The sequence below is a fragment of the Convolutriloba macropyga genome, chromosome 10 (genome assembly GCF_964194025.1).
Source record: "Convolutriloba macropyga chromosome 10, txConMacr16.3, whole genome shotgun sequence".
Classification (NCBI taxonomy): Eukaryota; Metazoa; Xenacoelomorpha; order Acoela; family Convolutidae; genus Convolutriloba; species Convolutriloba macropyga.
In genome coordinates this window covers 28,152,720-28,180,529 of record NC_134477.1, presented here as the reverse complement: position 1 = coordinate 28,180,529, position 27,810 = coordinate 28,152,720, and the positions used below count along the sequence as shown (strand labels likewise).

The window sequence follows — 27,810 nt, the reverse complement described above, 5'->3', positions numbered from 1 at the left end:
TATCAGTGGTCTATGAATAGTAGTTTAAACGTAAGTGATGAAAATCTGCGTCACAGCTTTTTCTGCACATCAGATATAAAACAGTTTCAAATTGCTCGAACCACTCGCCATAATAGATCAGAAATTATCAGTCGGGAAGCATTCCGATATTCGGATGGAAAAGAGAGTCATGAAAATTTTATTCAGTGGAATTACCGGTTCCAACAGGAAATTTTCCTAGCATATGAAATAACAAATTTTCGAAATTTAAAATCCGAAAAAGCTTGTACATTTGGTTAAAAGCGAAAGACCTTGCTGTATCAGTCATAACAGTCTACCTCGTTTTTCAAATTGTAAAAACTTTTCCTAATTGTTCATCTATTTAGGATTAGTTATTAATGGAGCGTCTTGGCAACAACTATTGAGGAATATTGAGCCCGTAACAGGAACATGTATGTATAATCAATTACTCAAATTACTCAATTACTCAAATTACTAAATTACTCAAATTACTCAATTACTCAAATGAACGCCGAGAACAAAAAAAATGATTGATGAAAAAGAGCCTTAAGAGATTCAGTTGTTCAAAAAAAGAAAGAAAAAGAGAAAAAGAAAGAAAGAGAAAAAAGTTGTGTTCAAAGCCAGAAAAAAAGGGAACGTCTCGAGTTCAAGACCTAAAAAATTTGTCTTGAGTTCAAGACCAAAATTAAGAAGAAAGGAAACGTCTCGAGTTCGAGACCAAAAGAACAAAAAAAGAGAAATTTGTTTTGAGTTCAAGACCATACAAAAACAAGAACGTCTCGAGTTCGAGACCAAAAAAAACAAAAAAAACTTTTCTTGAACTCAAGACTCAAAACCAAATGTTGTCAAATTAGAAGACAGCAGTTTTCAACAATATGGAGAAACGCTGGAGAAATTTAATCGTGAGATATATCAGTGGTCTATGAATAGTAGTTTAAACGTAAGTGATGAAAATCTGCGTCACAGCTTTTTCTGCACATCAGATATAAAACAGTTTCAAATTGCTCGAACCACTCGCCATAATAGATCAGAAATTATCAGTCGGGAAGCATTCCGATATTCGGATGGAAAAGAGAGTCATGAAAATTTTATTCAGTGGAATTACCGGTTCCAACAGGAAATTTTCCTAGCATATGAAATAACAAATTTTCGAAATTTAAAATCCGAAAAAGCTTGTACATTTGGTTAAAAGCGAAGGACCTTGCTGTATCAGTCATAACAGTCTACCTCGTTTTTCAAATTGTAAAAAATTTTCCTAATTGTTCATCTATTTAGGATTAGTTATTAATGGAGCGTCTTGGCAACAACTATTGAGGAATATTGAGCCCGTAACAGGAACATGTATGTATAATCAATTACTCAAATTACTCAATTACTCAAATTACTAAATTACTCAAATTACTCAATTACTCAAATGAACGCCGAGAACAAAAAAAATGATTGATGAAAAAGAGCCTTAAGAGATTCAGTTGTTCAAAAAAAGAAAGAAAAAGAGAAAAAGAAAGAAAGAGAAAAAAGTTGTGTTCAAAGCCAGAAAAAAAGGGAACGTCTCGAGTTCAAGACCTAAAAAATTTGTCTTGAGTTCAAGACCAAAATTAAGAAGAAAGGAAACGTCTCGAGTTCGAGACCAAAAGAACAAAAAAAGAGAAATTTGTTTTGAGTTCAAGACCATACAAAAACAAGAACGTCTCGAGTTCGAGACCAAAAAAAAACAAAAAAAACTTTTCTTGAACTCAAGACTCAAAACCAAATGTTGTCAAATTAGAAGACAGCAGTTTTCAACAATATGGCAAAACGCTGAAGAACTTTATTTGTGAGATATATCAGTGGTCGGTCTATGAATAGTATTTTAAATATAAGAAATGAAAATCGGCATCGCAGCTTTTTCTCCACATCAGATATAAAACAGTGTCAAATTGCTCGAACCACTCGCCAAAATAGATAAGAAATTATCATTTGGGAAGCATTCCGAAATTCGGATGGAAAAGAGAGTCATGAAAATTTTATTCAGTGGAACAACCAGTTCCAACAGGAAATTTTACTAGTTTCCCAGCAAATGAAGTAAAAAATTTTCGGAACTTAAAAATCGAAAGCTTATACATTTGGTTAAAAGCGAAGGACCTTGCTGTGTCAGTCATAACAGTCTGCCTCACTTTTCAAATTGTAAAAGTTTTTCCCAAATTGTTCATCTATTTAGGATTAGTTATTAATGGAGCGTCTTGGAAACAACTTTTGCGGAATAATGAGCCCCTAACAGGAACACGTATTTAAAATCAGTTACTCGAATTAATAAATGAACACCGAGAACAAAATAAAATGATTGAAGAAAAAAAGTCCTTGAAAGATTCAGCTGTTTAAAAAAAAAGAAAGAAAAAAAGAAAAAGTAAGAATGAGAAAGGAAGTTGTGTTCAAAGTCAAAAAAGGAGAGACTGTCTCGAGTTGGAGAACAAAAAAAAGTTGTCTTGAGTTCAAGACCAAAAAAAAAGAAGAAAGGAAACATCTCGAGTTCGAGACCAAAAGAAAGAGAAATTTGTTTTGATTTCAAGAACAAAAAAAACAAGAACGTCTCGAGTTCGAGACCACAAAATTTGTTGAGTTCAAGAACAAAAAAACGGGAACCTCTCGAGTTTGAGACAAAAATAAGAGGAAAAGAAAAACGGAAAAATCTTGAAATCAAGATTGAAAAAATTGATAAACTTTATAAGCAAAAAGGTTCTTTATTAAATATAGTAGGCAACGAGATTCCACATATTGGTGAATATGTGTATTACATGTGAGAATCGTTGAAAGTCATTTCCGAGATTTCCCCGGGATTGTACCGAGTGGAATCTTTCGGTTGCGGACTCGGAAAGTATCTACGCTAAAACTTCTGGCAACCGCCAATTTTCGGTCGCGTGCTCTGGAGACTGATTTAGAAATGCAAAACCAGTGCCCGCAATTAGAAAAGTTGAAGAGTAACAACTCTTCAATTCAAAAAAACCTTGTCGAGCTTCGACAAGAACTGGATAACCATCGCAACAAGACGAAAGAGGCAACCAAAGCAGTATTGGGCAAATGGAGCGCCCAGTGTGAGGCGTTACGAGATAATTTAAAGGCAGCAGCAGCCAAAAATGCTGCACAGGAGCAATCCATTGAGGCATTGTAGCAAGAGTTGGCCGATATGAAAGTCAAAGCTGCTAAAAAGGAAGAAAGCATCAAAAAATGGAGAAAAAAAAGACCAATTGAGGTCAGAACTTGAGCAGTTGGAACACTACAACCAGCATTTAGCCAACGAATGTCAAAAAAAGATTCTGTCATTGATCGACAAAAGATTACTCTGAGAAACCAAAAGGCAAAACAAAGGCCACAGAGAAATGCTTATTCGAGATTCGAAACAAAAACATTATTAACCAGCCTGCAACGCTACATGAGATGTTGCTGGTAAAATGCTCTGCTTCAAAAGATCAGATCAAGAAACACTACCACGAAATGAGCCTGTTGACGCAACCTGATGCTGGTGGCGACGAAGAGTACTTCAAGCTGATCAACCGGGCATATCAAATTATTACAAGAGATGCGGCGCGGGAAGCGTACAACATAATTGGACTTGACGAGGCAGAAAAAGTTATGAACAACAAAAACTAATAATTGAACTATCCATTTGAAATTACAAACTTTTCGTATAGTAGGACGTTTATATAACAAGATCTGTGAATGAAAATATTGTTTGATTTTGAGTGAGTGATGCACTCTAATCTTGTTAAGAGGGGGCAGTGTGAGTGTCATACGTATATAAAAAATGTGTACTAAAAACTTTGGGTTTCAAGGCTAAAGATTTAGTTTAAAACTAGATTTATTACCTGATTTATGGCTGACACAAGGTTTACAGGTGTAAGAAAAGAAAGTAGACATTCGATTAGACAAAGCTCGAGCTTCGAGCCAAATCAAAAAAACTGACTTATCTTTTGTTGACTTGGTTAGTTTACCACAAAGATAGAACTGATATTGGGTACCGACCAACGCGAGGGTTAAATTCATTCATTGAACACCAAACTTACCATCAGAGCTAACCACTCTATTAAATCCTAATTTATTTAAGCCAACTTTTCTTCACATTGACCTACTTAATAATTTAACTTCTACCTTTGCATTTAAAACAAGTAACACTCAACTAGCCAAAGACATAGAGTATTGCGCACGGGCGGCTTCTATACATCGAGGCATAATTTAGTGTACTTATCGGCTTCTGTTGAAATCTATTGAAATTAATGGCGTTGATACTACGGGCTTTCTCAAACAATTCGTAGTTTTATTGATCTTGTTCAAAATTGTTGTCAGACTTTTTGAAATCAAATTGTTAAAAAAGGAAAATTACGTCGTTGTTAAAAACTTTTTTGAAAATAGAAAAATTTTTACTGAAAGTTTCATATTTTAATGGCTTATCGTTCGACACTTTTCTTGCCCAAATTTTTTTTTTGAGTTTGCTGTTTTGCGTGTTTTTTATTCTCTTTGTAGCAGTAAAATGCTTACCGGTCTCATATGCTTGTAATTAGCTATTGAATGAGTGATGTTAACTGAAGCAGTCAGTTTATAGCGAAGAGTAAAAATGTTTATGATATTATACGTCTTCAATGATTTTTCAATTTTTTAAAGGTTTGTTGATTTTTTGGTCACCTTGTAACTTTTATCCTTGAGAGATCCCATGCAAATCCTTGTATTTCAAAAATTAACATGTCTACAGATTTTTTGTCGTAACTGATGTTCTGTTTGTTGGACAGTATGCTTTTCCATAAAAGTTTTGTGAAAGGTATATTTGTGTTTCTTTTTCTTTTCTTTTAGCAGATTCGGGTAGTAACAGATCCCAATGATTTTGAAATAAGGCTCAAATGAACTTATTTGTTTTTTTAGTGAAAAATTAGCTGAATTAGTATGATTAAAAACTAAAATATAAATACATATTTTTCAGATATTAGCTAATGATTCTAATGGCTTCAATAATTTGTGTTTTCGCAAAGTATTTGTAATTTTTTGAGTTTTTCTGTATCTTTAGCCCGTTTCCATAGTTTCTTTAGTCGAACTAAAGACAAGTCTCATTGGTTTAATAATGACTTTCTCCTAAATTTATCGTGAATTTTTTTGTAAGCTAATGATTTTTAAGTTTTTTGAAATTATTTGGTTTAAAAATGTTGATTGATTATTGAATTTCGCCTCATTATTTCTTTTTTTCGTCAACTTGTTACCTAGTCTCATTAAGGAACAGTCCCGTCTTGTGTGTAGTTAGGAGAAAGTAACTTTGTGTAGTTAGGGTTTTGTCTGATTGTAATTTGACGTTGTTACTAGATGCTTTTAAGTTTAGATATTGATTTTCTTCCGTGAAATTTTTGTCTTTTGCTGTTTTTCCTTCTTGCAGTTTTTTTAGTAGTGTAATCTCTTGAGCACTGTAATGATGCTTGGCATTATGTTATTCAATCGGTAGTCGAAAATGTAGATGAGCTCGGGTCGGAGCATCATGTGCGTACGCACATTAACGAGCCTCCTTGTTTCGTTTGATTCTTATTACGAAATATTGAAAATGTGGAGAAAACTAAAACTGATATTAAAGACTATTTATACTTTCTAAATGAACAGCCAAAGAAACCTAAACAAGAAGCCAGAGAACTCAGGGAAGAAAACCATTCACATTGTCAAAAAAAAAATCTTTTCTCGATTTGAACGCTCTTAAAGAGAACCATCATCATAATGCACTAGAAGTGTTGGTGCACTAAATGAACTAAACGTTTTCGGAAAAGAAAACAGTACAAACCGATTAGAAGATAAACTAACACAAAAAGAACTTAACGATTACCTAAAAGGATTTTTTCGTACTCCGAAAAAGCATTAAGTGAACAAACAGAGACACTCAAGGAGAACATTAAAAAATTATATAAAACATGACAGAAAAGCAGAAACTCAGAGTTTGCATTAGCTTTCTTAAACTTCTAAAAAACGAAAAAAATGACAAAGCTAATAAAATTATATTAACAATAGCAAGAATAAGAGTCTTGTTGAATGCAAATGTACATCGAATGGTCAATTAAAGACAATTCCAACAATAAGTATGGGTAAAGTGGAACCATCTACACTGATGTTCAGAAAATGACAAGGTTTAGAAACAGGATAAAAGCACTAATAAACGCTTATTGTTCCGACCCCTCTTGAGGGGGGAGGAACTATATAATCAAATAGGTTTTTTTTGTTCAGTCAATTTTGGCCGATCGATAGATTCATCGTAGAGAGTTGAGACTGGTACCACTGGAAAGCTTGTCCAGCGTATAATATGGAATTAAAAAGATTTTTTTGATTTTTGTTCTTTACAGGGAGATACCGAGGTTTAAACTTTCGAGAAAATAGAGTGAATTCCGTTGATTTCATTCACCTTTTTTCGGAATCTTTGAATAAAATTTCGCCAAGTTTGCTAAAATTTAATAAATTTTTTCTAGAAAGTGTTGTTAATTTCATTTTTAAAGACAAAATATTTTGTCGGCTATTTTATTGAATTTTTTTGTCACAAATTCCGGCTAAATATTTCACAAAATTCAGACTTTATCATCAAAAACAGATTGATCCACTCTGATTAAATTTGCAGGAAGTGCACACCCAAACACCACTAACACAATCATTGTAGACTGAAAAGGGGGCTAATTCTACTTCAACTTCCGTTGAGAGTGCTCTGTAATTAAAATTTTGCCGTTTTTTGCTAACTTTAATCGTTGATTATCAAAAACGCAGAATTCATTTTTGAATTTTTAGCTAACAAAATATCTATATCTCTGACACTCGAAAAATTATATTTTCCTTATGTACAATCAGCATTAGCAGGACTAGTTTTGTACCAATCTGGGACCGTTACAATCCAAAAATTGATTCGGATTGTCATCAGCCGGATTTTTATATAAAAATTTCAATCTTTTTTATATTAATTAAGTAACAGAACAATTCAAATCAAAGCTCACTAGTGATAGGTCATATTGACTTCCTAATTAACTGAAAATTAATTTTTCTAGTTGATTGCTGGAAAGCCTATGGTCTTTTTTGTTTTTAAAATATTTGATTTTTAAATTAAAAATGGCTTTTTGAATTTTACCTCCATATTTCTCTTAATTTAGTCAAATTGAAGCTTAGTGTCAGCAATCAAAGAGTGCTCCTTCTTTCTACTGAATTCAAACTCGGTCTTTATTGCTGTTTGACGCTATAAGTTATGGTGTTCTGGCTTTGATACTACTAGATTTAACAATTTTTTAATATTTAGGTTTTTGCCCATCTTTTGTGTTTTCTAGGTTTGTCAAGTTATTAATTTAATGGCAGTTTATATATCACATTATACGCGTTCAAAATAACGTACAATTGATAATATTTAAAGCCGTAAAGAGTTAGATTAAAGTTCTTTACCGCTTCGACGATACTTTCTCGAAGAATTTAATTCAATTTTATAATTTTGTCTTTAACTGTCGTTTTTACTTGTTTTTTTTAGTCGTATTTATTTTCCTGTACAATGACCCGGTTTGATTGGTTTTTCAAGAAAAATTAGATGAGCTGATTTTCTGATAATAGTAGATAGCTGATGGCTTTCATGACTTTGAAAACAATTGTTTTCCAAAATAAAAAAAGAAATTACTTTAACTTCGCATTTTTGTACCTTTTTTGTCTGTTTGTTACCTGGTCTCGTTAATTAAAACAGTTAAAGATGACAATATTTGTCAGATGAAGGCGTCGAAAGGGATTGAAGTCACAAAATTTAATGTTTTCACAGAATTCGTTATGACTTTACCGGCTTTTGACACGAATATTCTACAAAAAAAGTAAATTAATTTTTGATTTTGTCACATTTGACGTTCGTTTTGTAGACGTAAGACATGTTCTGGATAATTGCAGGTCTTAAGGGCTTCTTTTGGAAGAATAAACGAACCTATTCAAAATTTTCATTTTGTAATTAATGGCTTTCATGTCTTTAGAAATAATTTTTTTTCGAAAAAAATACAAAAATTAGACAATTTTTATTCTTTTTGCCTTTTTTGTGTAATTGTACCTAGCTTCATTAATGAGCAGTCACATAAAACATTATTGGTGTTCAACGAAGATGCAATCGAACATATTTTGAGGGCCAAAAAATGACCTTACGGATTCGACAGCGTCTTCTGGCATAATTTTTTTTGATTTTTGTCTTTTTGTTGGTTTTTTAACCGCATCAAAAATTGAATAAAAACATGTCTTTATTAAAAACAATTAAAAGATAAAAGCATTGGCAATTGCAAACCTATGGGTTATTTTAGTTGATTCCTCATAGTTTTCATTACTTTGAAATTAATTGTTTTTTTTTAACTTTAAAAAGTTTCTGTTCTTTTTCTTACTTTAAAGTTTCTGTTCCTTTTGTCTAATTGTTACGAAGCCTTATTATGAACTGGTGAATAACCAATTTTTTCTGGTGACTTGCAATTTATTTTGTTTAGTTTCAGATTTATCTGATGTTATTTTGACTTGTTATTAAGTTTTGTTTTTTAAAGCGGACATAAGTTTTTTGATGTAATTAATGTTTGTTTTTGTTTGATTTTGCCATTCTCTTCGCTCACTTTCCTAATGTTGGCATATCTCATCAATCTAAAGCTCCATTATTTACTCCACTGAGCTATTTGCTTTGGAGGCTATCTTTTTGTTCATACACCACTTTTTTTGGAAGATAATTGAATTTTTGTGTTGTTCTATCTGTTCCTCATTTGGTAGACAATTATGCCAAAATTGTGGATGACCGGGGTCGGAGCCTTGTGTGCGATCGCACATTACCGAGCCTCCTTGTTTGTAGATTTTAGAACCAATTGAGTATTGCGTAGAGTATTAATGCACAGTTCTTTCCGAAAAAAGTGTAATAAATGGCAACGAATATGAGTCTACAAAATAACTCAGACTTTATCGAACATAAAGGTATTAAAGGTTATATAGAAGGAGAAGACCAATTATTAGATTTTCTTTAAAATTTTAAAGATTTTTCCAGCATTGGATATGAAAAAACAAAAAGATATATGGAAAAAGTTAGAGAAAAAGGAAATCAGATGAGACCGCATAGCTACTCTTCCAATTTAAAGTAATCTGACGATTATAACTGCTGATTTCCACCAAAGAGTGAAAACCTTGACCACGCTTTATAAGAAAACGATGGTGATAGCTTTGACACTTCTGGTTTAAAAACAGACCCCAACTATTAATTTGATAGATTGGAAATACGAGTACTAGAAATAGCAACTCTCAATGATGGAATAAATAAAGAAATGTTCAAAATATTAAAAATTACTTTCAAAAAATTAAGTGATTAACAGTAAAAACAATAATAATCGTCTTTTTGATGGATTAAAAAACAACAATAAAGTACCTAAGTATTTGTTCACGGATGACAAAATAAAAAAAGACAAAATAACATCATCAAACAAAAGTCGAAAATTGGTCTGCTGATTTAAAAGACAAGTCAAAATTGAGTAAGCGTAAAATTGATTGTGCTTTAATTTTAAACAATAAATAAGGTGCATCTATGATTGATTCTCTCAACGCATCAATAACGGATACAACGGTCAGCAAGGCTGAAAAAACCAAAACAGTTATGGGTAGATAGTGGTGATGGTAATTGGATTAACGTTTTGAATGATACAATATCTTATTCCAAGCTAAAAAAGATGTTCTAAAATCAGAAAAGGATAAAACAGGGCTTCCAGCCACCAGCAAAATTTGTCCCTTTCTCCAAGTGCTAATCGCACATGTCGAATCGGGCCAAATTTTACTGATTTCTGGAAGCCCTGTTTTATCCACTACTATATATTAGCTCTAAATTTGATAAAAATTAAAAAATGGGGACCAAAAATAAAGCAAAAATCAAAAATCTAAAATTTATATTTCGCTCTTAAAGAGTGATTCACTCTTATTCGGAGTGATCCCCAGTAGAAAAGATCGCTCTTTTTCGCTCTTAAAGAGTGATTCCCTCTTTTTGATACTTTTTTATATTTTTTATGTTTTTATTTCAAATTATCTATACTTTTCAAAAAATTTATATTTCCTTTTACTTTTTCTATGTTTATTCCATTATTAATAAGAAATGATACAAAATTATAGTATTTACATGAAGGACCTTCGGTCTTGTTACACCAACAACTTTCCGCAGTTTGGCTAATAACTAAAGGACTTACAGCTCTAGTATTAATTGTTTTCTCACCTAGATTTCTACTAAATCCTCTAGTTAATTCTACATCTGGATGTTGTTTCTTTACACGAGCCCTTATCCCATTATATCTCACAACAGAAGTACAATATGGACAATTAACTTTAGCTGAAGTACAACTTCTACATGTATACTTACCCCCATCAAAATTATTTAGTGGTTTTATATAATTACACTTATTACAACATCTAGTTAATACTTCTGAGCTGGGTTAAGGTTAGCACTAAGGTTAAGGTTAGGGTTAGGGTTAAGGTTAAGGTTAGGGTTAGCGTTGGGGTTAAGGTTAGGGTTAGGGTTAGGGTTAGGGTTAGGATCTGAGTTAGAGTTAGAGTCATAGCTGGAACTAGAACCAGAACTAGAACCAGAACCAGAACCAGAACTAGAACCGGAACCAGAACTAGAGCTAGAGCTATAACTAGGGTTAGAACTAGAACTAGAACTAGAACTAGATTCATTTTTTAAAGAACAACCCCATGGAGAAAAATCATTGGCACAAATACCACTTAATTTTATATTACCACACATACATTTATCAGTTTTATCTCTATGACATGATTCATATTGATGTTTTAAAACAGCAATGTTTCCATATTTATAGTTACACTCTAAACATTGTAAAAGCATTTTTAATAGATAAATTTATCAGTCTAACTGCTTCGCAGATCAGTGAATGAGCTTTTCTCATGGTTTACCAAACTGCTTAACGGAGTTCTTTGGTTAACCACGAGAGAAGCTCGTTTGCAAATTCGCAGATAATACTAGCTATGTTGTAGTGTAACAGTTAGCCATGATTTTAATTAAATCTTTAGTATTATCTTCAGATGTAATACACTCTGTTAAATATTTATTTCCTAAAGTATTGAGTGTATTAGTTTTACATCTCTTATCTAAAATCACATCAAGGTCTAATTCTTTTTTATCTTTAACAAAACTTATAATCTTTTCCCTAAATTCTTCATTATTTATATATAGTTTGTTTAAAAACCTTCCTCCCTTTCTATTCAAAATTTCCATCTCTTCATTGACGAATTCACAGTTACACTGATTTATATTTCGTGGATCATTATTGTTGTAACCACTTTGTGGATTTGACTTTGTCCGTGTTTCTCCATTGGTGTAACCACTTCGTGGATCCAACTCTTCTCCATATCCAACATTAACTTATGTATTTACTCTATTTAACATTTTGCTTGCTCCCATTGCTACAGTTCCAGCATTTCTTGGTATTGTATCAGGATAAAAAAAATTAAATATAAATAAACCTGAGCCTATAATTCCAACAATAGTGGACACAGTTCTAATACCCTCTCCCAAAATCATTTCTTTAGTTAGAACATCATTCTGTATTTTAATATTATTTAAAGTAAGAAGTTTATTAAAATAAAACTGATAATTATCATGATTAATAACATTTCTATCTGTTGCATTTATCATGAGTGGTTTCATATATGCTATAAATTTATTTATATCTTCTCTTCCTAATTCATCTTTTAAACTACGAGCTTTTAAATCAAGGAAACCAACTCTTGAATCATATATCATTGTTCTATTACTATTAACAATGATAAAGTATTTTCCTTCTTATTATACTTAATTATACCATAACGAAATTCATCTGACATTCCATATGTACGATTATAATGGTTACTATTTAACTCATTAATTATTTTTTTGAAGTCATGCTCGCATTTATATATCTCATTAAAATTTTTAAATAGATCAGGTCCATTATAAGGTGTTAAATAAATAGTATCACAACTCATTCTTGCTGTATTAATTATTTGAGCTGGTTTATGACACATTACAATCATTTGAATATTATAATGTTTACCTTCAGTAAAAAAATAACCTATATCCTTATTTAACCTATCACCCATATCATCAGGTACTATTACACAATTTTGAAATTTATTAAACCCAGTATAAAATTTATTAGACTCAGGATCTATCCAGTCTCTGTCATCATTACAAACTATAACTATATTTTTAGCTTGGTCTTGGTTTTGGTCCTGGTTTTGGTCTTGGTCTTGGTATTGATCTTGATCTTGATATTGATCTTCATCTTGGTTTTGGGAGTATAACTTTAAATATTGTCTAATAAAATATGTTTTACCTGTTCCAGTTCCACCATAAACAATAGTATGTAGTGGTGACTTTTCATATTCAAATCTAACTAGACTCCTATTCATAAATCCACCAAAGCTTTCTTCTAGTTTTGTGTATTTACTCGGTCTTGAATCATATACTATATAACAAATTCCAATTACTAAAATGAAAATAAAAACTGCACTACCTGTCTCCATTTTTATATAATAAATATAGATTTGATTTAGATTTAGATTTAGACTTAGACTGAGACTTAGATTTAATAAATTTATTATATAAAAATGCTCATCCTAACTTTTGAGGAATTCAAAAATAAATTTAATATTGATAATAATGCTATGAGTGATATCAGAATAAAAGATATAGGTAAAGATATAAGTCTAACACCAATTGAGATTGTGATGAGAGATAAAACTCCAGATAGTATCAGGGATCCTAACTTCAACATTATTGTAAATCTACATCCAACTGAACGTACACATTGGGTTTTAGTTATAAGAAGAGAAGATACGCAAAACGGTTCCACCGATGGTCCTGTGTATTACTTTGATAGTTTTGGTGTAGAAACTCCACCATTATTCCTAGAAGAATATGTTGATCTAGGCTCTAATGAGAGAATACAACAACAAGATGAATCTTATTGTGGGGCTTATTGTTTATATTTGATCTATCTTATTGATAGAGGACTTAGAATTAAAAGTGATTTGAATATTCTAGTTAATCAATGTAAATATCCAGGAATATATAATGAGTGTTTTTGTTTAAGTTGTAGTAGAGGTGGTGATAAAGATAAGGATAATGTTAATGATAATGTTAATGATAAGGATAATGTCATTGATAATGATAATGATAATGATTATGATCTACGAAGTAGCTTTGCTAATAATAATAATGTTATTGATAATGATAATATTAATGATAATGATAATGATAATGATAATGATAATGATATTGATAATGATAATGATAATGATAATGATAATGATAATATTAATGATAATGATAATGATAATGATAATGATAATTATAATGATAGAGATAATTTTATATATCTATTTAGTGAAAAACATCAAAGGAGTAAATCTAATAGTAATAGTAATAGTAAGTCCCATAGTCCTACTAATAGTATCCGCGAACAGACTCCGTCTGTGGTAAACCAAGCGGTTTCACCAATCTCCGTTAATATAAATGATGATCTATATTCATGGCTAAATGATGATGATATAATTACTGAAACCACATTCCGAGATAACTTTAGATGTATAATATCTGGTCCTAGTGAATGTGGTAAGACATTCTTATTAAAAAAACTAATTCTAGCTAGTATATGCTTTGATGAGCTATACATCATTGGACCTACAGGTGATCAGTACCATGGTATAGAAAGAATAAACCCAAAAGCAGACGTTGAATTTATTAAAGATATAAAAGATTTAACATCTCCCGATCAACTACCCAAAGACATAAAGAAAACTAATGATATTCGATGATGTTAGAGCCAAAGAACCAGTCATTAATGAATACTTTTGTAGAGGTAGACATAATAACTGTAATATGATATATCTTAATCAAAACCTGTTCTCTCTGGATAGGCAGAGTGTTAGAGAGAACTGTAATCTATTTATTTTATTTGAACAGACAGGTAAAGTCCTAGCATCGATATATCAAGATATTTTTTAATAATGTTGAACTTAGTTATAATGATTTTGCTAATATATGTAATAAGGTATGGAAAGAGCCGTATAATTATATTGTAATTGATATAACTAAGAATAAAAATATTAAAGGTAAACTAAGTATTAATTGGGATCGGAGAGTTTTGTAGTTTAGTTTAAGTCTAAGTGTAAGTGTAAGTATAAGTATAAGTCTAAATCAAATGTAAAGTAAAACTCAATATATCGCCATTAAAGTCTATAGGTCTTCCATGCTCATCTTTAATATGAATTTCTAGATATTCAATTCTATCTTTAGTTACAATTTGATACAAGATATTAGTTGGTATAAAATTTATCAAGTAACCCGGTGGTTCTGTTAGATTAAAGGTATATAATATATCTGTATCTTTACCATTATCTTTAGCTCCAGATATCACATTACAATGAATGTTAATAGTACTAAAACCCATAATATCAATAATTTTCTGAGATTTAAATCTACTCTTTTTATAAATTATTTTTCTAAATCCTAGTAATGAGGCTACTAAGTTTTCTATATCAAAGCTGGGTGCTCCTTGTTTTATTTCCATTAAACATTTATCGTATTCTTATCAGGTTCTATTATAACATTACCATCAGTTTCTTCTTTTATTAATTCTGCTATGTCAGTTAACTCATATGCTCCCGGTGTAATAGTTGAATATAGCAATGGGATTCCTTTATAATTATGATTAAGTATAGATGTAATGTTTGGGCTTGAGGTAGAGATAGGGTTAAGGTTAGGGTCAGAGCTAAGAGCCCGAGGTAAAGCTTCATCATCTTCTATAACAGTACTAGCATATAAGAATTGATTATTTCTCCTATTCACATTAAACACCGAATTATAAACAGATAATCTAATTAAACCTAATTTTGTTGTATTAAATATAGGTTCACTAAAGTTAAACTTTTCTGTTGGTTTTATCATTCTAAAGTTAAGTGTGTGCTCTTCTTTAGTTTTAGTTAAAGCTTCGTGTATATTTTGTAGTTCATATAGAATCAAGTTGTCTGTCATTTTTTTTCTAATAAAAATGGATTTTAATTTGGATACAACTTATGGTTATAATAATGATATACATAAAAATAAGATTATAAAGTATAAACCTAATAATCTAGCAACAATGAATACGGTTAATACTAACATTAATATCATACTCAATAGAGGAGAGAATCACTTAAATTTGCGTGATTCCTATCTAGAGATAGAGTTTGTTGTATCAGATGATGCTGGTGGTGTATTTGCTAATGATGCTAATATCAGATTAGTTAATTATGGTATGATGGCATTGTTTAGTTCAATTAAGCTTGAAACTAGTGGTGGTAGGACTATTGAATATAGAGATCATTGTCATCCTAATCTATTGATGTATAAGTTATTAACTAGTACTGATGATGAATATGAGAGTGGTTTTGTTAGAAATCAGGGCAATAGGGATAGTCAACTTAAAGGTGACCATATTGCTGCACAACGAGGCCATATGTATATGATGATTAGGATGAGTGATCTATTTGGTTTCATAAATGCTTTAGAAAAGATTATTTATGGTTTAGGATTTTAACTATTATTAAAAAGAAAAAATAATGATAGAGCTCTATTTAGAGTTAATGCTAATCCTGGTGCAGTTGCTAATGATGGTAATATAGAAATTAGAGACATATCATGGTGTGTGCCCAGTGTTGACCCTAGTAATGATAATAGAATTATTGTGCAAAAGGGTTTAAGTAAAAAGAATAATGTAGACTTTTAGCTATTATGAAAGAAAGACATTTTATAAGAATGTACCCAATGCTACTAACTTCTTGTTTGATCTTGGTATGGAAAGTGGTATCGAAAGACCACAATATATAATAGTTGGTTTTGAAAATAATAATGTTAATGAACAAACTCATGATGCAAGTACATTTGATGTAATGAATGTTACTGAATGTTATTGTAAGATTGGTAGTGAGTTTTATCCTGAGGATAGAATGAATATTAATTATGGAACCAATAATTATAATGAGGATTTAAATAGATTGTTAGCTTTAATAAAGATTATAATGGGTTACCAAATAATATAAAACCATATAGAAATCATAGAACATTCAAAAGTAATTATAGAATATATGTATTCGATACTAGATATCAAAGGGATCATATAGGTCCACAACCAATACAACTTAATTTTAAATTTAGTGCTGCAGTTGCAGATGTTATATGTCATGCATTAGTATTAACTAGAAAGGTTATTAGTGTAAATAGTGATGGTAATAAGATGGTTGATATAGTCTCGTAGAGACTAATGACCGAAGGTCTATAATATCATAGATATAATTTAAGTCATAGATATAACTCTAGCGATAATTTTAATTTTAGATATAACTCTAGCGATAAATATAATAATAGCATAATATAGTTAGTGTTATAATTATATACTTATACTTATACATAACCATATACTTATACTTATACTTATAGCTAGTCAGCTCTAATCGTTACTCTTGTTAATACCTAACTATTTCTTATTAGTATTAACAAAACCTTTAGCATAAATAATGTCTAATTTCTTTTTATTCTCTTGGTTCTATTCTCTTTTTATTCTCTCTTCAAGCTTAACCTTGGGCTTGGGCTTAACCTTAGGCTTAGGCTTAGGCTTAATAACAACAAAGGGATTATAATTTTTAACTTCCATTATTTTTTAAATATAGAAATGAGTCTTTTAAATAAGTTCAAAACTAATTCATATTGTGTTGCAGGTAGACATTATAGTGGTACTGTTAATATAAGAGGAGCTATTACTTCAAAAGGAACTAAGATGTTAAAAGGTAATTGTGTTTTATGTAGAAGGAATAAATCAATGACAGTATCTGATGCAACAATAGAAGCAGAAGGACTTAAAGATTTCTTTAAAAGTGTTGGTAGGGCGACAGTTAACTTTGGAAAGAAAGTAGCTAACAATCCAGTAAGAGCATTAGAAATAGCAATTAAAATAGGAAGTGCAGCTGCATCTAAAAACCCTAAAGCAGCTCTAGCGGCTAAACCCGATTTAATTAAATTTGCAACTACTGTTGAAGGTATAAAAGTAGTACAAAAAGGAAGAGGGTTATATTTAGGCGCAAAGAAGAGATAATTATTTGATTATGATTATGATTATATTATGTTTATGATTATGTTTATGATTATGAATTATGATTATGATTATGATTATGATTATGATTATGATTATGATTATGATTATGATTATGATTATGATTATGTATATGATTATGATTATGATTATGATTATATATTTATCGATCGGTGTAACCACTTCGCGGATAAATATTAATACTAATATTATTATTACTAAAAACATTGTTATTACTAAGCACTAATATCTTCAATTTAAAAAAATACTCAACTTATTTTTCTTATTCTTCTTGTAATCCTCATATAACTTAACAAATTCATTATACTCATCATTATCTATTTTATTATCATTCATTGATTTAGTATATAGTTGATTAAACTTATCACTAAACTGTTTACTTAAAAAATACATTTGTGAATACTTTATAATTTTATTTCTAATTTTAGTATTAATTGTTTTTGATAATGAACCACAAACAGTTGCTGTAGCAAAAGCTGTTGGTATAGAATAAGCTAATCCTATACCTGTTAATGCAACTGATGTTGTTGATGCAGTTGTTGCTATAGATGATAATACTATTGCTGCTATCTCAGCTACGTTAATATAATTCTTATATCTACTTAACTTCGTATTGTAGTTATTAGTTTCAGTTTCATAATAATTTCGAATATCTTTTATATTGTTAATATTGTTGTTAAATTTATTATTAGCTTGAATCTTTTCGTTTATCAATCTTTCTGATACTGATGACAAATCTGGATATAGTAATCTCTCACTCGGTGCTGTTGGATTGGTCGTTGCTTTGCTTATTTTCATTAGTAAAAACTCTTTCTATTTCTTTCATTATCTTCTTGATTAAAACTATAATGCATTTCAAGTCTTTCTTTCTCTTTATTATCAAGTAACTTACTTTGTAAAAGTATAGCAATTATATAATGTACTATAACACCTCTAAGAGATTTATTGTATTCTTTCATTTCTCTCAGACCGTTAGTAAACATTTCATCTAAGTGTATGTTAGTTATATTCTGATTAAATTTATTATTATCAAATTCTTGCTTTAATTGATTATATTTAGAGATAGTATCTGCAGCAACTTTATTACAAAACTTAATAGTATTTCTGACTTCATTTGTTGGTTCAAAAAACTCATTAATTAGTTCTTCATTAACTTGTGTTTCATTTAGTTGTAATGTTTTAGTTGTAACTTTATCAAAGTCACCCTTTCTTAGTTCAGTTATGTTTCTACTTAAAATGTCTATTTTATTAGAAGAGGATAATATGTTAATGTCACAATACTCTTTATTAACAACATCTTTTTCATCTATCGGAGGATGTACATTTGTAATTTTATAGGTATCCTTCATATCAATATTATCATTATCTTCTAGGAATAACCCACGAGCCTTACTTAGTGTTAAGTTGTTTGTTGATGTTGATTTATGTTTAACTTGATTGAATCTATTTCTTGTCATCTTTGTATTTGTTTACATATAATTAGAATAAAAATTAGTCTTGTAATTAGACCTATAATTAGTCTTACAATTAGACTAAGACTTAAAATTATAATTAGACTTAGTACCGTAGGTCTTTATTTAATCATTCTAAAACTTTAATATTAGATTCGAAATCAAACTCAGATTTTAATAGTTCCTGTTCATAGTATTTACCTTCTATTATCTCACCATTAATATCTTCTATTTTATATGTTGGTGGTTGTGTTTTTAGAACTTCATTAACTTTAAACAATTCTCTATTCCAATTAGAAGTGTAACCTTTAGAGAAGATATTACGTTTATCTGCATTTCTAACGTAATCACCAAATTTAAGTTTAGGTGTTGCTTTGGTAGATTTGACATAGTATATGACTTTATCGGGATTATTAGAAGCATCAACTGGTGTCATATTAATTGTTGAGTGAATGTTATTGTTATATGTTACAACAGCATCATTTAATATATTTACCCAATTACCATCACCATTGATGAACATTGGTTTATTTATTATATGTAATAATGTTCTATTGAATCTCTCTATAAACACAGCCTTTAAATCACTATAAGTAGAATATAGTTTCGTTTCATATTCTTTGAGTAAAGATTTAAATGTTTTATTGTAAAACTCACTACCTCTATCTACCCATAACTTTTCTGGTTTTCGTCCTTCCGATAGGATTGTTTTGAAACCATTAGTTATAGATAAACCAGATTTATTCTTTAATGGAATAGCCCATGCATATTTTGTGAATATATCTATAACTGTTAATATAAACTTATAATTATTATTGTATTTACTTAGAGATGACTTATCAGATAAATCAGCTGACCAAGTTTCATCTTTATATAATGGTATTATTCTTTCTCTTCTAAACTTTGTTATTCGAGGAGTGAATACTTCTTTAGCTAGTTGTTGTTGTTGTTGTTGTTTTTCTATTATTCATTTACCATAGTTAAAAACAAAATTATCTAGTTGCTCTTGATTAATAATATTCATAGATAATAGTTGCTTAGATATATCTAGCATTTCATCATATAATCCATAATGACCAGCTTTTGCTTCTAGTATTAATAATTCTAGTCTTTCTACTAAATTATTTGGGTTGTCATTTAATCCCCTGCCAAATATATCATCTCTTACCTCCATTATACGTTTTATTGTTCTATATCTAGCGCTTTTCTTATCCCCTTTTCCTGAATCATATCTAATATCCTTTAAAAACCTTTTAATTTTGTTTTCATCTTCCTCAATATTATCATATGTTATATTTGATTTAGTAAGAAAATCAGTAAATCCTTCTGAAAACTCATATACATTATCCCTAACTAAAAATGCTCCCTGCTCTAGAGTTATATTAACACCATTCATTTTATATCTCCTAGTGGGTAAATCTATGAGTTCTAATTTTAATTGATGATTAGTTTGAGCCCCCATGTCATGAAGAAGTTTGGCTGTCTTTGTATCAACAAAAACTGGTGCTATATCTTGAGTCCCCTTTAACGTTTCACCAATCTTGAAAGCAGTTTCATTAAACTGGGAACCAGCTTGCTCGATCTGCGAAGCAGTTTCACCAATCATCTTAGTTTGTTTATCTAACTCTTGATTTTGCCAATCTATTGCTCTTAATGTTTGTTCACTTAATGCTAGATTCTGTTCACTGTTTGCGTTTATCTGCGAGGCAGTTTCACTGATAGTTTTAGTTAGAGGATCAAATAACTCTTCTATTTCACCATAATATTCTTGTTGTTTTAATTTATCTTCTAATCTATTTCTTCTGTTTTGTTTTTCTGGTTTGTTTAATTCTATAAGTTTATCTAGTTTAGTCATTTTATATGTATTGAAAAATTATAATAAGAGTAAAAAATGGATAATGAAATCAGCTTCTCTCTTAATCTAAAAAGATGTTTAGCTCGTTATATAATATAATAGCAACTTCAATTAACTTTCTGTCATCATTAATGGTTAGTTCTAGAATATTATTAACCAGTAGGTCTTTGTCTCCATCTAATGATGCTTGGCGGATCATTTTTATTAAATCTCTTTTGAATAGATATAGATTCTCATCATGAGAATAGCTTTTGATATTATTTACATAAAATCTTTTATCATCAAATGTGTTTAGACTAATCGTACTTGTTTTTGTTGTTGTCATGTTATCACCAACTTTTTGTATTCTACATTCATCTACACTTCTCTCTGTGTTATACATTAGTGCATTATAATACTCCTCATGTTTAGCATTGTTACAATTCTTTATTCCTTTCTCTTTAGTTTTGTTGGGATAATCTTTAAAGCTATATGTCTTTGGTGTTAAGACCACAAACTCTTCTATGATCTTACTTCCCATTTCATGTTTGAATTTACCAGGGACTTTATTATTTATTTTGATAGGGGGCTCTAGATTACTTAAATCCATGTGTTCATTGTCAAAATTACCTTCCGTAAAACTTAATACAAAACTATCAGTATCCATATGATGGAGTTGTAGATCTTTGAGAGATGGTTGAAGAATATTATAGTTTCTTTATATATTCTATTTGGCTATAATCTCTATATCTAGTTATATTCTTAAATGTTGGTTTACTTACACTTTTCATTATCTTTTCTTCATCATGCAAGAACTTGCTTTGAAAGAAGTGCAGAGGATTCATGCACATTCTTCCATATAATGAGTTATTCATTAATTTCCTTACATCCTTTTCTGCTTCAGTTTTAGCTGTTGCTCTTTTATTTGTATTGTTTTGTATATAATCTCTACATATATAATCTTGTTTAAATTTAATTACTCTATGTATTTTTGTTAATTTTACCCCCATCTTAACATAGAACTTTAACATCCTATAATGAACCAACTATTCTGTTTTGTTGTTTTGGTCTAAGATTAATTTCTCGGATCTTGCTTTACTTTTCTCTCTTTGTCGGTATCCCAACTCATTATCATTTATCTTTCTCTTATTAGGCATTAGTGCTAACTCTTCTGTTCTCTCTTTACATTCATTAGTATAATCAATATCACAAACTATATAGTAACCATGATTACTATCATCTGGAGTATTCAATATTACATCGAGAGTAGTAGTAATAAACTCAAAATCCTTATAAGGTAACTTTTGCATCATTGCATAACCATATAGGTTGTTTGCGTCTATGTACCATATATTTCTATTAATAACTTTATCATTAGTATTAATATTAGTATTAGTATTAGTATTAGTATTAGTATTAGTATTAGTATTAGTACTAGTATTAGTATTAGTATTAGTTTTATCATTAATATTAGCATTAGTATTAGTATTAGTATTAGAATCTGCGAAGCAGGCTCCCTGATTATTTATATATCTATCACCCATTATACCACAAATATCACCTCTCTTTGCTCCAACAAAATCATCTAGCATTTGTTTATCTTGTAATGTATCTAATGTTACACCGCTTGACATTAACCAACAATCAAAGCTATAACCTGGGAGACTTACATAGTGTAGGGGATTGAGCTTGAATTCTTTCATGCTTAGCTTAACATATTCATTCATGCAATAGTCTAATATTTCCACATCATTCTGTAAATACTCTATAGTTAGATCTTTTCCAGTTTTATGACTGTTTTCATTATTAAAGTTATCTACTTCTTCTTGTGTTGGTAATTTAATATGTAGTGAGGATTTGAAGTCTTCTATTTTTAGATTACCTATAACATTATTATAGGAGTCTAAACCAAAGTATTCATATGGATATAAAGTTTTAGTTTTACATCCGTATATCTCTGCCATTTGATCTAGAGGCATAGCTAAGAAGTTATAACTGTCTAAGAATTTGAGACAACCAATGCTAAACATCTTAGATTTACCAGCAGCTAGTGGTATGTTATCCACTTTTCTTTTATCATTATTCTGTTTAAAGAGTTCACTGTATAGTAGGTTGAAGTCATAGCCAGAGCCATTATGGAATATTACTGGAATGAAGTTTTGTTGTTTGTATCTTAGATTACATATTTTACATGCTGGTCCTCTATATTTACCAGTTTCATGACAATGATCTCTTACTTTATTAATACATGTTTTGCTGCAGATATGACAAGTGTTATTAGTTTCATGATATATTTTATCTTCTTCTGTGAAAATCATCTTTTCATTATGTTTGAAATTATTCTCTGTTTCTATTTCTAACAGATCTCTAGCAAATCTTTTGATGCAGCCTAGACCGAAGTAGTGCTTGAAGTTACCTTGCCAGGTGTAACCCACAGCTATTGGATTATGTTCAGCTATTACATATCTACAGTCATTAGTTGTAACTTCAACAATGCAACATTCTATATCGGCAGTTATAATATTTTTTATATTCTGACGTTTGTGTTCATTTACAAAAGTAATATGTATTTTCTTAGGACAAACAATCTCTGGTTTGAATGAGGTGTTGCATTCGTGTTTATCATATTTAATTTGTGAGTTAAACCAATATGTACATCTATCGCAATAATAGAATTTGTGATTCATTCTATTTGGTCGATCTAACAAGGTTTCTATGTTTTTAATTAGAGCACAGTGTTCTATTTGACCATTACTCCAAACTAGTATTTTTACATCTTTTCTATCTTTTTTAAAATCATCCACTTGTTTAAACAATTCTATTTTACCATTAGCACAAGGTGTGTATACCCAAATATTAATATTACACAATTTCTGTATTCTTATTATATAAGCAAAATCATCTTCATGTTGTTGTCTTGGTTCGATTAGTTTATCTACATATTTATTTTCTCGAGTTGCATGGTGTGGGGCGGGATGTAGCCAAGCAGTTATAGTTAGTTGTAAGCAATTGTATTTATAACTACGTATATTTTATATCGATTTAGAGTTTTTGAGATCGGGAGGTAAATTTATATAACTACCAATAGATGCTTTAGTTGGTTCAATGTTTAACTGAATACTTCTTATTCCAAAAAACTCGAAATCATAACCATGACCTTCATATATTTCCTTTTCGAATTCTAGCCACTGATTGAAGTCACCATATTCATATATTGCAATATTATTAATATAATCAGTATTAAAAATTATTTGAGTAGTTTTAACTTCTTCTTTGGTTCTCTTCTTATAATCACATTCAGCCGTGATCTTATATTTAAAACTCTTAACTTTACGAAACTGGTAACAGTTTTAAATTTCTTCTAAAGAATAATTAGTTGCTTCGTCTATTTCTTCAATGTAATTCCCACCTTTATCAGTAATATAAAATTCTCTCATACTCTGACTTGAGTTTATATCGAAGTCTTCTGTGTTTTCTAGATACATGCGATTGTGACTATATGAATGAGTAGTTAGAGCTACTTTACTTCTAAATTCTTCATGACATTCTTTACATTCATACTTATTTCTGGTGTAGATATCCTCTTCAGTTTTAGTTTTAGGTTTGGTGGCTGGTTTAGTTTTAATAATATTATCATCTTCATCCAAATTATACACCTTCTCCAAGATTTCTTCTTCTTCAGATTCAAACATTTTCTCCAATAGTTCCTTATGTTTGAGATCGTATGATTGATGCCTGTATAAAGCCTTCTTTGATTCAAAGGATAGATTACAGACATCGCAGAAGTTTATGACACTAGTATTAGTTGATTGAGACATGTATTTTTTTAGGGAAATAATCAAAAAATAATTTTTCGAAAAATGAAAATGAAATGCAATAAATGCATAAATAAACCTTGGAAAGAATGTTGTAATAATTGTAAAGAATTAGAATATTCTTATTATGTATGTAAAAATATGGTCAAAGTGAAAGATTATATTGAACACTTGGGATATCTTTATTCTGATCCTGATCAATATCTAACATGTAGTATGTGTAATGTTTATAAACATATATCATTAAATAGATTTAGAAATAGGAAATGTAAACTATGTATTTATCTTCATAGATATAGATATGGTCACACTAGAAATCAATTCAGAGAGCATGTTTATAAGTATAATATTCAAAAAGACATACAAAAACACTAATCATTGTGTTTCCACCGATCTCAGTGTTTTTGACTGTATACCCATCACAGTGTGTCCCATCACAGTGAGTGACCATATACAGTCTCACAGCAGGATTCATCCTTTTTAAGAACTGTGAATTTGGTTTTTTTATCTCACTTAGTTTTATAGTATTTCATCAGAGTCGGGGGACGTTCACTGGAGTCAGTGAGGAAGGAACCCCGAACCTTCCGTTTGCTAAAGCAACTTAACTAGACTCGATGATTTAACCACTACGCTAAGTGAGATAGAAATTTTAGTTTTAGATTGATTAAATATTGATTAGGGGATATTTGATAATTTTTATTATTTTAATATTTCTTTCAATTTTTGTTCAAGTTTTCTTTTTTGTTCAAGTTTTTTCGCAAGTTTGTTTACGTGCTTGTTACACGGTCTCACTAGTTTTTGGGGACGTATCTGGGGACGTCCACTGGAGTCAGTGGGGATAGAACCCGAACTATCCGTCTGATAATTGTTAACTACCAGCTTAACTCTGTACTAGTGGTTTGCACTAAGTGAGACAAGAAATGATAGATTTAAAATATAAAAGAAGTGAATATAGAGCTAATATATAGTAGTGGATAAAACAGGGCTTCCAGAAATCAGTAAAATTTGGCCCGATTCGACATGTGCGATTAGCACTTGGAGAAAGGGACAAATTTTGCTGGTGGCTGGAAGCCCTGTTTTATCCACTACTAAAATCAATTAATATAATGGAGCCTGCCTCGCAGATAGGCCAGCTCACGAAACTTAATGAAGAAGTCAAAGAACTCAAGAGAGGAAAAATATGTCAATTCGTATACATAATGAAAACCATTTCTCGATTTAAACTCAATGGATGAATCAACATCATGAGATTGATGCATTAGAGAAACTAAACAATTTAGGGACATAACACAGGACAAACAGATTATAAGATCAATTAAAACCAGAACTTCACCGTAACTTAGAAGAATTATTTGGTACTCAGAACAACATAAATTGAACACACAAAGACAGCAAGTCATCCTGTATCAAGTGATTTAACAAAAGTAAATGTAGATCCACAACTCGCGATCGCACCTCCATGGGGTGAAAAACATGACAACACCTCATGTCAAACCAATTATGATAGTATTTCATCTTCTGGTTTCAAATCAGAACGCGGAAATTAGATGATAGATCGGAAAAACTTGCACTAGAAACAACAACTGGCAATGTCGGAATGAATAAAGAAATGCTTAAAATATCAAGAGACTTCAGAAAAAATAGTTAATGATAAATAGCTAAAAAAATATCATTTGGTATTTTTATAGATAAAAACCGTAGCTTAGCAACAAGCAAAACTCATGAGTTATTCGGTTCTTTTCCGTTTGTGCCCCCCCCCCCCATTACATATCCCCCCTTGTTACAGAACACGTGCAATTACATAGTGAGTCACTATCTAAAAATATGGGAAGTGCAAGTGCGTCTTGGGGGGTGCAAATAATATGCACCCACTAAGCTGTGGGGGTGGACAAACGAAAAAGATCCAGTTATTCTTAGTAGGTGAAGGTACTATTTGATCGACGTCCGTATTATTGTGAACATATCCACGCCCACATTGATCCACGTCTAACAAAGATGCTGTGCATAGGGGATACTGTGATAACATTACATCGAGTCCTAACAAAAATTAATACATCCAGTAAAAAATTTGGTAAAAATTTGCAAAAATTTCTGAAGATAATAAACCTACGTAAAAGAACTTTTCAAAAAGTTATTACAGGTCAGCTGAAGACTTTTACAAAATAATCAAGTGGAAAATCATTGGATAATCTGCGATGCACAAAAATCAAGTTCAAGACAAAGACAATAGACAGATAAAAAAAACGAAACAATTTCATTTGGAGTCGTTGCTAGTAATACTGTAATTAGGTTTAATCTTTTTAAACACAAAAACTGGTGAAATCTTTGATCGGGCAAAAACTGATGAGCAATTAGCTGATGCTTGTTTTGATAGATAAGGAACGTTTCATGAGAAAAAAAATGAGAGTTAGTTATCAGACAAATTAAGTAAATCATTATCCGGTGCCCCACACTTGTATCCAAAAGTTTCGAGAGTAATTGAAAATTTAATCAGTGAAAACGCACTTTCGTTGACTGATCAAAAGTAACAGCTAAATAAAATTTGACAACAATAACAACATCAGAAAAGATGTAAAAAGTTACTATGAAATTGAAACCACAATTTATCATTAGAGGTTAGGTAAATCCAAAATTTATATCATTATTGCAGAAGTAACAGAAAGTATTTTATCGTCTATAGCTACAGCATCAACCGGAGCAGCAGCAACAACAAAAAGTAAATGTTTACCCTTTATCAGCAGAAACAGCCTTCGCTGCAGCTTCAGCATGTGTAGTATTCGTGAGAACATTTAATGATAAGAAAAACAAAAATTTAACATTTTCACAAAACAATACTCTTTCTCAATAGATTTGTGAAGAATTTAATAATTTGCATAATAAAGCATTCACAGATCATGTTTTTTTTTATATTAATGTGCATAGTGAACCTGCAAAAATGTACGATGCAAACAGAGCAGTTACGAAAACTAAGTCTAATTGTTTTTGAATAGCTTGCGGCGATGAAAATGAAATTTTCTGCCTAAAAGACCTCAATGCTTCAATGCTGCAAAAACACAGTTTTTTTAAATTCTAGAGCCACTGAAAACAAAAGTTGAATTCAAAATTAAGAAAAAAGGAGACCGAGAAAACGAGGCCAAAAACACGTCAATTAACTTATGCAAATATAGTTACAAATGTCCTTTGATTACCCTAGAAAACATAATTTTTTGCTTCCATTATTCTGCCTGAGATACTTTTCCTGCCTTTTCTGCAAAGAAAACCAAAAATAAAAAACAGAATGCAACACTTCAAGCAATTTGCAATGTTTTAAATTGTTTTTGTATAATTTATCTGAATATGGAAAATAAATTTTTTGAATTTTTTTTTGGATTGCATAGTATCATCGGCTCCATTACGTGTTGCTTTGCGTTTGGTTTTTTTTTCAATACCGTATTATATTTAAATTTAAAATCCACGCCTTGCTGAAGCTGAGTTTGCGTAGCTTGCATCGGAGAGGAAAATATATCAGAATAAAAATTGAGAGAGGAAAACTCTTCTGTATGATTTATTCATTTTTATCCATTTTT

At 30.4% G+C, this 27,810-nt stretch overlaps 1 protein-coding gene across 1 annotated transcript in view; it reads left to right on the top strand.

The window, feature by feature from the left end:
- LOC142347977 (lipoxygenase homology domain-containing protein 1-like) overlaps positions 1 to 27,810 on the top strand; it is a 322,517-nt gene that overhangs the window by 97,049 nt on the left and 197,658 nt on the right. The gene's annotated exons all lie outside the window — the stretch shown is intronic.